Here is a 9,080-nt window from a genome sequence, read left to right on the forward strand (position 1 = left end):
TTAATCGAAGGGTCTGCGATATATCGAAGGCCATTCTGGTAGTTTTCCAAAACTAGACTCTTCTGGCCTCGGTATCTGTTTTCAGAACAATTTTCAAGATTTCTTTTCTTCACTTCAAATCTTCAATTCTCTTCCTTCATCACTTGGTTTCCTTGGATCTTTGGCATGTAAATTCTTGAATCTTGGCCTCCTAAGATCGATCCCATGCCTTGGTAACTTTTGAGCATTAATTCCACCTCCTTAGCACTATTTTCAATATAAGCTCGTAAATTCACCTTGCAACATAAACATGATTAAAATAAGACATTAAGCATTATCATGTTCATAAAACCAAGTACTAAATGGGGTCCAATATGCAATATTCAACCCTTAACAAGCCACTAATTCATATTTTTTCAGTTAGCTAGACATTGTAGAATCTTTAAAAATCAGAGAATCTGAGAATCTCCTTATTTATAATGACACCTGATCTACGACCTAAGATTCTAAGGAACTTTGGTAATAGAGAAGGAATGTGTTAGGCATCTTCTTAACTCACATATCAGTGCGGTGTCTACTTTATGAAATTTAACATATTGAGATGAATGGTGCCTAACTTAGAATTGGGAGTGAGAGATCGATGAAGGTAATCCGCAAATTCCCTTTTATTTAACAATGACGGAAAGAAAAAATGAATGATGGGTGTCTAACTTATGATTCAGAGTGAGAGATCGTTAAAGCGATCTGTCAACACCCATTTACCTGAGAGAGACGACAAGAAAAAGGAAATAAATAATGCCTCTAGCTCAAGATTGGAAGTGAGAGATCATCAAGTCAATCTGCTAGCACCCATTTACCTGAGAGAGATCAAAAGAAAAGGCAATAATTGTAAGACTCGTATCTTAATCCGTACTATTCCGTAGGTTCCCACGATCCTCCTGATCAAATTTCGGCAACCTTTGACCTTTATCCAACGTTTGCGAGTGATCATAAGCCAAGTCCTGTCAACGTCGACTCAACCCAAGACTTGTACCCTAGCGGCCACGCTGTCGCCGCGGTTCCGATGCTACGTCTCGCGCACCGAGGCGATACCCTGGCCAGGAGATATGAGCTCGCGTTCAATTCGAGGAAAATGCCGCGCGCTGCAAAATCCAAGAGAATCTCTACAACTTGTCACCTCAATCAATCAATCCCATCATGTCAAGTACACATCACCTCACACCACATCCCTAAGTAACCCCATAAGTCAACAAACTCTTACACAACCCATACCCCTCTTACTCAAATTACCCCAAAAGTCAACAAATCTCTCACCTCACCCATCACTCCATCACCCATCTCTCTCTCTCTCTCTCTCTCTCTCTCTCTCTCTCTCTCTCTCTCTCTACAACCCTCTCTCTCATTTCTCAAACACACTTTCCAAGCAACCCAAAAACATCACACGTCCGAGCTCTCCCAAACCTCCATGAGAGAGTTTTGTATGTGGCCCACTTCCTACCCTCTCATCTCCCATCTCAACTACCAAAACTCCATCATCTTCCATTGGGATCGAAGCTAAGGAGCAAAGGAAGCCAAGGGAGCAAGAAGAAGATGGTGGGTGATCTTGAATTTTTGTCTTTCATTCATTTTTTGATTTAAGGGTCCATATATGTGGGATCCACCTTGATGTATGCTTTGTAACAAGAGGGGCCCATAGTGGCGGGGCCTCTCCATCATCGCCGAAATCTCTCTCTCTCTCTCTCTCTCTCTCTCTCTCATGTATTATGGCCCCCACTGTGATGTATGATCCACGCCGTCCCATCCGTTGGGCCCACCTTGCTGACCGTCTATGGGTGGGCCTGGATGTAGGAGAAACACAAATATCAGATTGATCCAAATCTGGTGGGCCACATCCATACAGGACCCACCATGATGCCTATGTTGTATCCAAACTTCCCTGGACGTGGCCAGCCAATGAAGTATGAACTGACTGTGAGTGTGGCTGGCAGTGAAGTGTGATCTGACGTGGGACCCAGATCCATAGTTAAAGTGGTAGGCTGAGTGAAAGATACCTCATTTCAACGCTGAGGTCTTAGCATTGATTCCCTACTAGGAGTGGCTAGCAGTGAAGTGTGAATGTTAGCAGGGTCTATGGGACCCATCCACGTCGTCCATCCATTAGGGTGAGCCACACCATCATGTATTGTGGTGTCCACCGTCCTTGGATGGTGGGACTCACCCCACGTGTGGGGCCCTCCTTGATGTATGTGACTGTCCAGGCTGTCCAAGGGCCTGGACGTCAGCAGATACATATATATTATATATTTTATATATTATATATTATATTATATTATATTATATATATATTATCATATATTTTATATATGATATAATATATAATATAATATATATATATATAAGATGGTGGGCCCTATGTGGGACCCACCCACATGTGATGTATGTATGTCCAGGCCGTCCAGGGCCTGGACGGGTTGGTATATTAAATATAATATTATTATATTATATTATATTAATATATAATATAATATATTATATCTTATATTATAATTATATCTTGAATGTTGTGGTGGGCACTACGTGGGACACACCTCTCCCTTTAATGCATAAAGCTGCTTTGGCAGCAGCTATACCTTTAATATATATTATATATTTTATAATATACATAAGGGTAGGCCCTACGTGGGACCCACCTCTGCCTTGCTTTAAAGCAGTAATAGCTGCATGTACGGCAGCTATATAGTTACCCTGTTGCCATGCAATCTGTTGTTGTACACGGCAGCAAGTGGGCCCCACCGCCAGCTGTTGTACACGGTAACAAGCTCCGTGGGTCCCACCTATTCCATCCACGCCGTTTATCTATAGGACCCATCATGATGCATGTGTTGTATACAAACCGTCCAACCATTTAAGATATCATTTTATGACATGAGCAAAAGAATGGGTTAGATCTCAAGTTCAAGTGGAACCCCACCATCAAAAGAATTAACGGGGACAGTGACATCCATCGTTCAAACTTCTAAGGGCCATGGTAGTTTCCAATTAAGCTAATATTGTTTTCACTTTATTTATCTCTATGTTAACTTATGAATAGGTCGGATCTCAAATATTTATAAGGGTGGGCCCGATTTGATATACATGAGGCCCATCGGTGCGGCCTATTTGATGTACATGAAGCCCGTTGGTGCGGCCCATATAATGTGGCTCATGTGATGTGGCCCGCTTGACATAAGAGGCCCATTGAGATGTATTCGAGGCCCATATGATATATTTGAGACCCATGTGTGAGGCCCACCTACTGTGTATTCGAGGCCCGATGTGATGTATGTTGGCCCATATGACGAGGCATATGTGACGTAAATGAGGCTCATCATAATTGTACATGAGGTCATGGGCCCATTATATGTTTAGCCCTATGTAGGCCACTCCTTGGGAGCAATGTTGGTTAGATGTCCTCATTGATGGGCAATGATGGTTAGATGTCCACATTGTGACCTTCCCTTAGGCCTTATTAGCTCATTCTCATCATTCCCTTAATGGGTTAACCCAAATAAGTGGTCCCCATTCGCCGTCAACGAATGACTCCATGCTATCGAATTTAATATAACCACACCCGAGTGCCGATCTTTATACTATAGATTATCAAGGCCGTCGCCGATTATCGACCCTGATTATCGATATCAATTATCGATGCTGATTATCGGTGCCGATTATCGAGGCCGACGCCGGTTATCGATACCGATTATGAGTATATGACAACACAACATCATAATACATGCCCATATGCATTATCTGCATGCTTGTGATGAGATGAATGATTAATCATAGCATATGTCATTGGGCAGATTGTTATGGGACTCCCTGAAAAAGGGAGATGCCCACATAAGCGCGCAATACGCGCATGATTATTGTATGACTGGATTGCATGATTCATGCATCTCTCATTATGTGCCATGTATACTGTACGCCCTAGCGACATCAGGGCCATAGCCTCCACAGGCATATCGTGGTTGGCAGGATTGGATACCGAAAATTTTATTCTACATGAGGTACTATAGATATCCCTAGGTGAAAGTCCCTAAACCCTTATGGTACCAGGAGGTTGCTCCAACGTCTAGACCGAGTGGATGCATGAGCGCTGAGTGTCGAATACAAGGAGGTCGTGCTTCCACTGTGTTATGGTCTATTGGAAGGGGGTGCGGCCTTGCCCGCCTGAATGGAGGAGACAAAGCTAGGCTGAGTTTGACCAACTCGAGGAATAGGTCCGCTATCGACAAGTCGAGCCTGATATTGGCAGACGGATAGTGAGGTCTCTTCCACTCACCTTGTTGCGCACGATGGGGCGACAATCTGGTTTGGAGTGTACTAGACCCCGGTGATATTCCAGAGTTAGGCTGTATTGATATGTGAACTTAGATAAGGATTCATATGCTTGAGTTGCATCTCGCATCGCATGGCATTGGTATAGCCGATATCATTCATGCCTTACATCGCATAACCTTAGTACGGCTAATAGTATTCATAAATTCATCAGCATATTTCACATTACTCTGATACTGCATAATTATATTACTATCTTGCGCGCACACTTTCACCACCCTCTAAGCTTTTCATAAGCTTATGCACGACCGTTACGTGCAGGTGACGTTGGACCATAACAATGCTGAGGTGGGAACGCTTAGCAGATCATCTTAGAGGTTTTTGTTCATCATCATTGTATTTCCCTTTATGTGCTTTATAGTTGTAAAGTTTTGATCATAGTGAAAATGTGATAGAGTTTTTGGTTGTTGTTTGTGGGTTATGACTTTGGTTATACTTATTACGAATTAAACTGATATTGAAAATCCTCCTCGTGGCATCTCAAGATTGGAACCTGGCGGATGGGCGTCAGGAGCCGAGAATGGGGTTCTACGGAGGCTATCAGTGCCGGATTCGGCGATCAGGAATTTTGTGAGCCCGGTTTCCGAGTTTGGGGCGTGACAAAAGTTGGTATCAGAGCATAACTTGGGAATAACTGAGACCAACATTACATGTTTGCTATGAGTTTAGAATGATTAATCCTGAGTCCAGATAGCTTAGTGATCTGCAGTTACAGACCCTTAACGTGCGTGCCTTCGAAGTTTTCAAAGTTGATAGGCATCTTCACTCTTTCCTGTAGGACATGTCGCCCAGGAGAGTGACTTGATCGACTCCTATTCCACCACCTGAGACTCCCGATCCACCACCTGCGACTCCCACACTACCACCTACGATCCCCACTCCACCACCAGAGATTCCTACTGCCCAACCTGAGGATGCCGCTCTTCTACCAGAGACCGGTGCAGATCTGACCGTATCTGTGAGTGCCTCCCCGTTACAGCAGATGTTGTAGGCTTTTGACTGTCAATTTAAAATAATCTCACAAATCCAACTTGGGCAACTCGGCATAGCAGGGTTGGTTGGCTTAAGTAGCTTCTCCTACCTAAAATCATATATAATATGCTGAAAAACTCATCCCGGTTTGCAAGACACAACCGATTTAAAGTCTTGATGGTCCGAATCATTTTCACCTCCAATCATGCCTTCTCTAGTCCATCTTTCCCAAGAAAGTGTTTGCGACCCGCTCTACATCAATTGATAGCCCTAATCCAAATGCATGTTAGGGTTCAAAATGTTACAGGCTGATGTTAGAAACCTACCTTTTGTGTGGTTTCTAAATAAAAATATAAATAAAGGATACAACTAAAAACACCAAATATTAGGTCATTTGAAAGACACCCAAATTAGATACTCGGCCAGACGATGATTTCTAACTCGATTCGAGTCAATGGATTTAAACTTAATTAGATCATTAATCAAGCTTGAGATCTAAATCCAGATCCATCCAATTAAATAAGGAGATATACAGTCGATATCAACGCCCTATTTTTACATTATAAATATAAATAAATAAAGAATAAAACTAAAAAAATATCATACAATAGGATATCTAAGTCGAGCACCCAACTCAATCTATTATTGAATCAGAATCAGTGGACCTGAATCCAACCTGATTATTGATTGGGCCTTACATCTGAGCTGTAACTGGTTACATCTTCAAGTATCCGAAGATTTCCATGTTTTACATTTACATTGTCATAAATCAAGCTAGCCATTGACAACAATGTAGATGAAATGAAATTACCTTTTGGTTATTTCCACTAACAATTTCAATTCAATCTAATGATGCGTCCAAACGCACACTTCTTCGATTTTGAGGTCATGCTCACAAGAACCCTACATGATGAATGGCCCTGATCTTGCGCATATGCTCCCTTTGGCCCTCATCCGTTCAACACCGCGAGTCAGAATTGAAAATAGGCGGTGACTCGGCTCAACTCAGTACTGCGTTAGCCTGTCCGAGTCACTGAGTCTTAAAACCATGAGAGAGAGGAAAAACGAAAAAGGGAGGGGGACCAATCTTGGGTAAAAAAGTTATGTGAAGATTCTCTGCAGATTTTCCTCTCTTTTTTTCCCAAGGCTGGTGAAGATTCTCTACAGCCTTAAAACCTGAAATTTTATTGATAGGTGATAAGGGTTGTACAACCATTTGGGTGGGCCCCACAAAAAAGACGGGGTCACACGCCTATCATATAAACTAGGCCAAAATAGAAACTTAAAAAATAAATTTTATTTTTTAATTTTATTTTTTTCTAATTTAAAAGCTAATATGAATTGCAATGCGCGGTTTACACAAGGTATTCAAAAACAATTATATAGCTATGCGCTGTTATATATTATTTGACTGTATCAGCTGTTATGAAAAAAAAATGACCTGTAAGAGGCTTTTATGAGCAGATATTGATTTTAGGTCCGTATCATAATATTAATGACATTGACTATTATGACTATGGTTACCACTAGCGAATACCTTGTGCATACATGTAACATGGTAGGTTAAATTATCAATTGGGTTCACCTATTGGGCCATAATTAAAAATTATTTACTCATGGAAAAAATCAATATATTATAGTTTTCCTTGACTTATATTTTTTTTCTCATTTGTTGTCATTTTGATGGCTACCAATCAATGGATATGAATGTTCAATAAATGCAAATTCTATCAGTTCATCATACATGCTAGGAACCAATATATAAATATATAAATGGACCTAACTGTTACATAAATATGGGAAAGGCACAACCAACTAAAGCATGCTTTTATGATATTCCTAACACTTCTAACTCTTCTGGCTGTTGCAGACAGGTCTCTCTCATGCAGAAAAAGTGGTGATGAATGCCCGCCGTTAAAAACTTCTTGTGGGCTATAAAAGTTTTCAATCAAGCTATTATTTAATTTGTTTCTTCCCTTCATCTAGGTACCCCCAGGCTCCTGCGCCTTCTGAAGAAGCTGCTTGCTGGTTCCATCGAAAAAACTATATAACCTAATCAATAGGTTGGATGGAAAATAAACATTATGGTGGCATTATAGTGGGTACTAGGAAGGTTTTAACAGTGGGTGTTCAATCACCACTATTTCCTATGGCGTGGTCAACTTAGATTTTGATGTCTCATTTTTGGGCCCATGCCCTAAAATGATATAGACAAATGGATGGATTATGGATTGTATGGATAAAACACATACATCATAGTGGGTCCTACACAGCACTCACAAGTAGCCACATCCCTACTACCATGCAAAACAGATAACTCTTTTTTTTTTTTGCATTTTTAGGAATTTTCTTTTATGATAACTCCCCATTAGTGATATTTAGCTCCGTGTGCCTATTTAATTCTTCTTAAGCAGCATCATTAATTGGTGGGCATTTTTGTCATTGTAGTAACTTGATTAATAAGGTAGCTTAATGAAAACTTAATTTAGAAAGTACCAGATGTAAATATCATATTAGTGAGGTATTATTTTGTAAAATTCAGTAAAATTCCCTACAAACTAGGTATTATGAAATCTTTTAAGTACAACTAGAATTAAATGAATCATAGGATATGAGTGTAATTATACTATAATTACATGTGTGTGGCTTTATTAACAATTTTTTTCTACAAAATTCCACAAGGATTGGGGTTTTACCAAATAGTGCCTCCAAGAACCACTATTCCCAATTAGTTCTTTTTAAGAGGAAAAATTACATTATTACCTGCCTTTGCTTTTTCTTTATAACAAAGTAGAGAATCAAAAGTTGTAGGGCCCACATGATATATGTCTCACATCCAACTCATCTAGCAAATGCACACTAATATATATGGAAAATCCAATCATAAGATGGGTCAATCCGAAAAGAATAACGTACACCATTCAAAATATCTCAATACAAGTTTAGCCCATTTAATGGTTTGATTGACCAAATATTATCTCCTTGGTGTGGTGCATACAGTTTGATGGGTACACATACTACGTTGGGCCCCACAAATCTCTAGTTTCATTCTTTATTAAAGAAAACAAATAAATGGAGTTATTCTTATAATTTCATTTCTCAAAAAGCACCTCCCTATCATTTTCAATTATCACTATTTGGTTAAAAATAGATTCCTTATGCATTTTGCAGTAAAAATCCCTAAGATATGCTCCACGCTCCAGAAGCACAGTAAGTTATAGCATTCTTAGTTGCATTGGTTTACTTAGTGTAATTGATTGATCTATACCGTCTATCAAGTCTAGAACATATTCCATTGACTACCATGCAAAAATCACATTGATCAAATGATCCGGTCCATCATTTATCTGCCCTTATTTCCAATAACCATCTCCTTTCCCAGCCATGAATGGGATAGTTATGATTGCCTGACAAATTAAAAGTGGTTCTTTAAAATCATAAAACTCCACAATGAGCCCTAATTACAAATAGATGGATCACACTTTTGATTGGACCCATTTCGTTTAAACAATCACAACCATCCATATTAGAGGCCATTCATTAAATAGTTGTTATTAGTCAGGTTGGTATAATATTTGCATGGTAATCCACAAAATGTGTATTGAAAATAATGAACGGTTTAGATCACTGGATTGAACTAAGTGTCAATGTAACTAGAAGAGTTCTTATTTTTGGCTATCCCTTTTTAAATAATCTACATCTAATGCTAAATTTTCAATGTATGCATAGCAATACAAGGGATGTATACATTC

Source organism: Magnolia sinica, chromosome 17, assembly GCF_029962835.1.
Source record: "Magnolia sinica isolate HGM2019 chromosome 17, MsV1, whole genome shotgun sequence".
Lineage (NCBI taxonomy): Eukaryota > Viridiplantae > Streptophyta > Magnoliopsida > Magnoliales > Magnoliaceae > Magnolia > Magnolia sinica.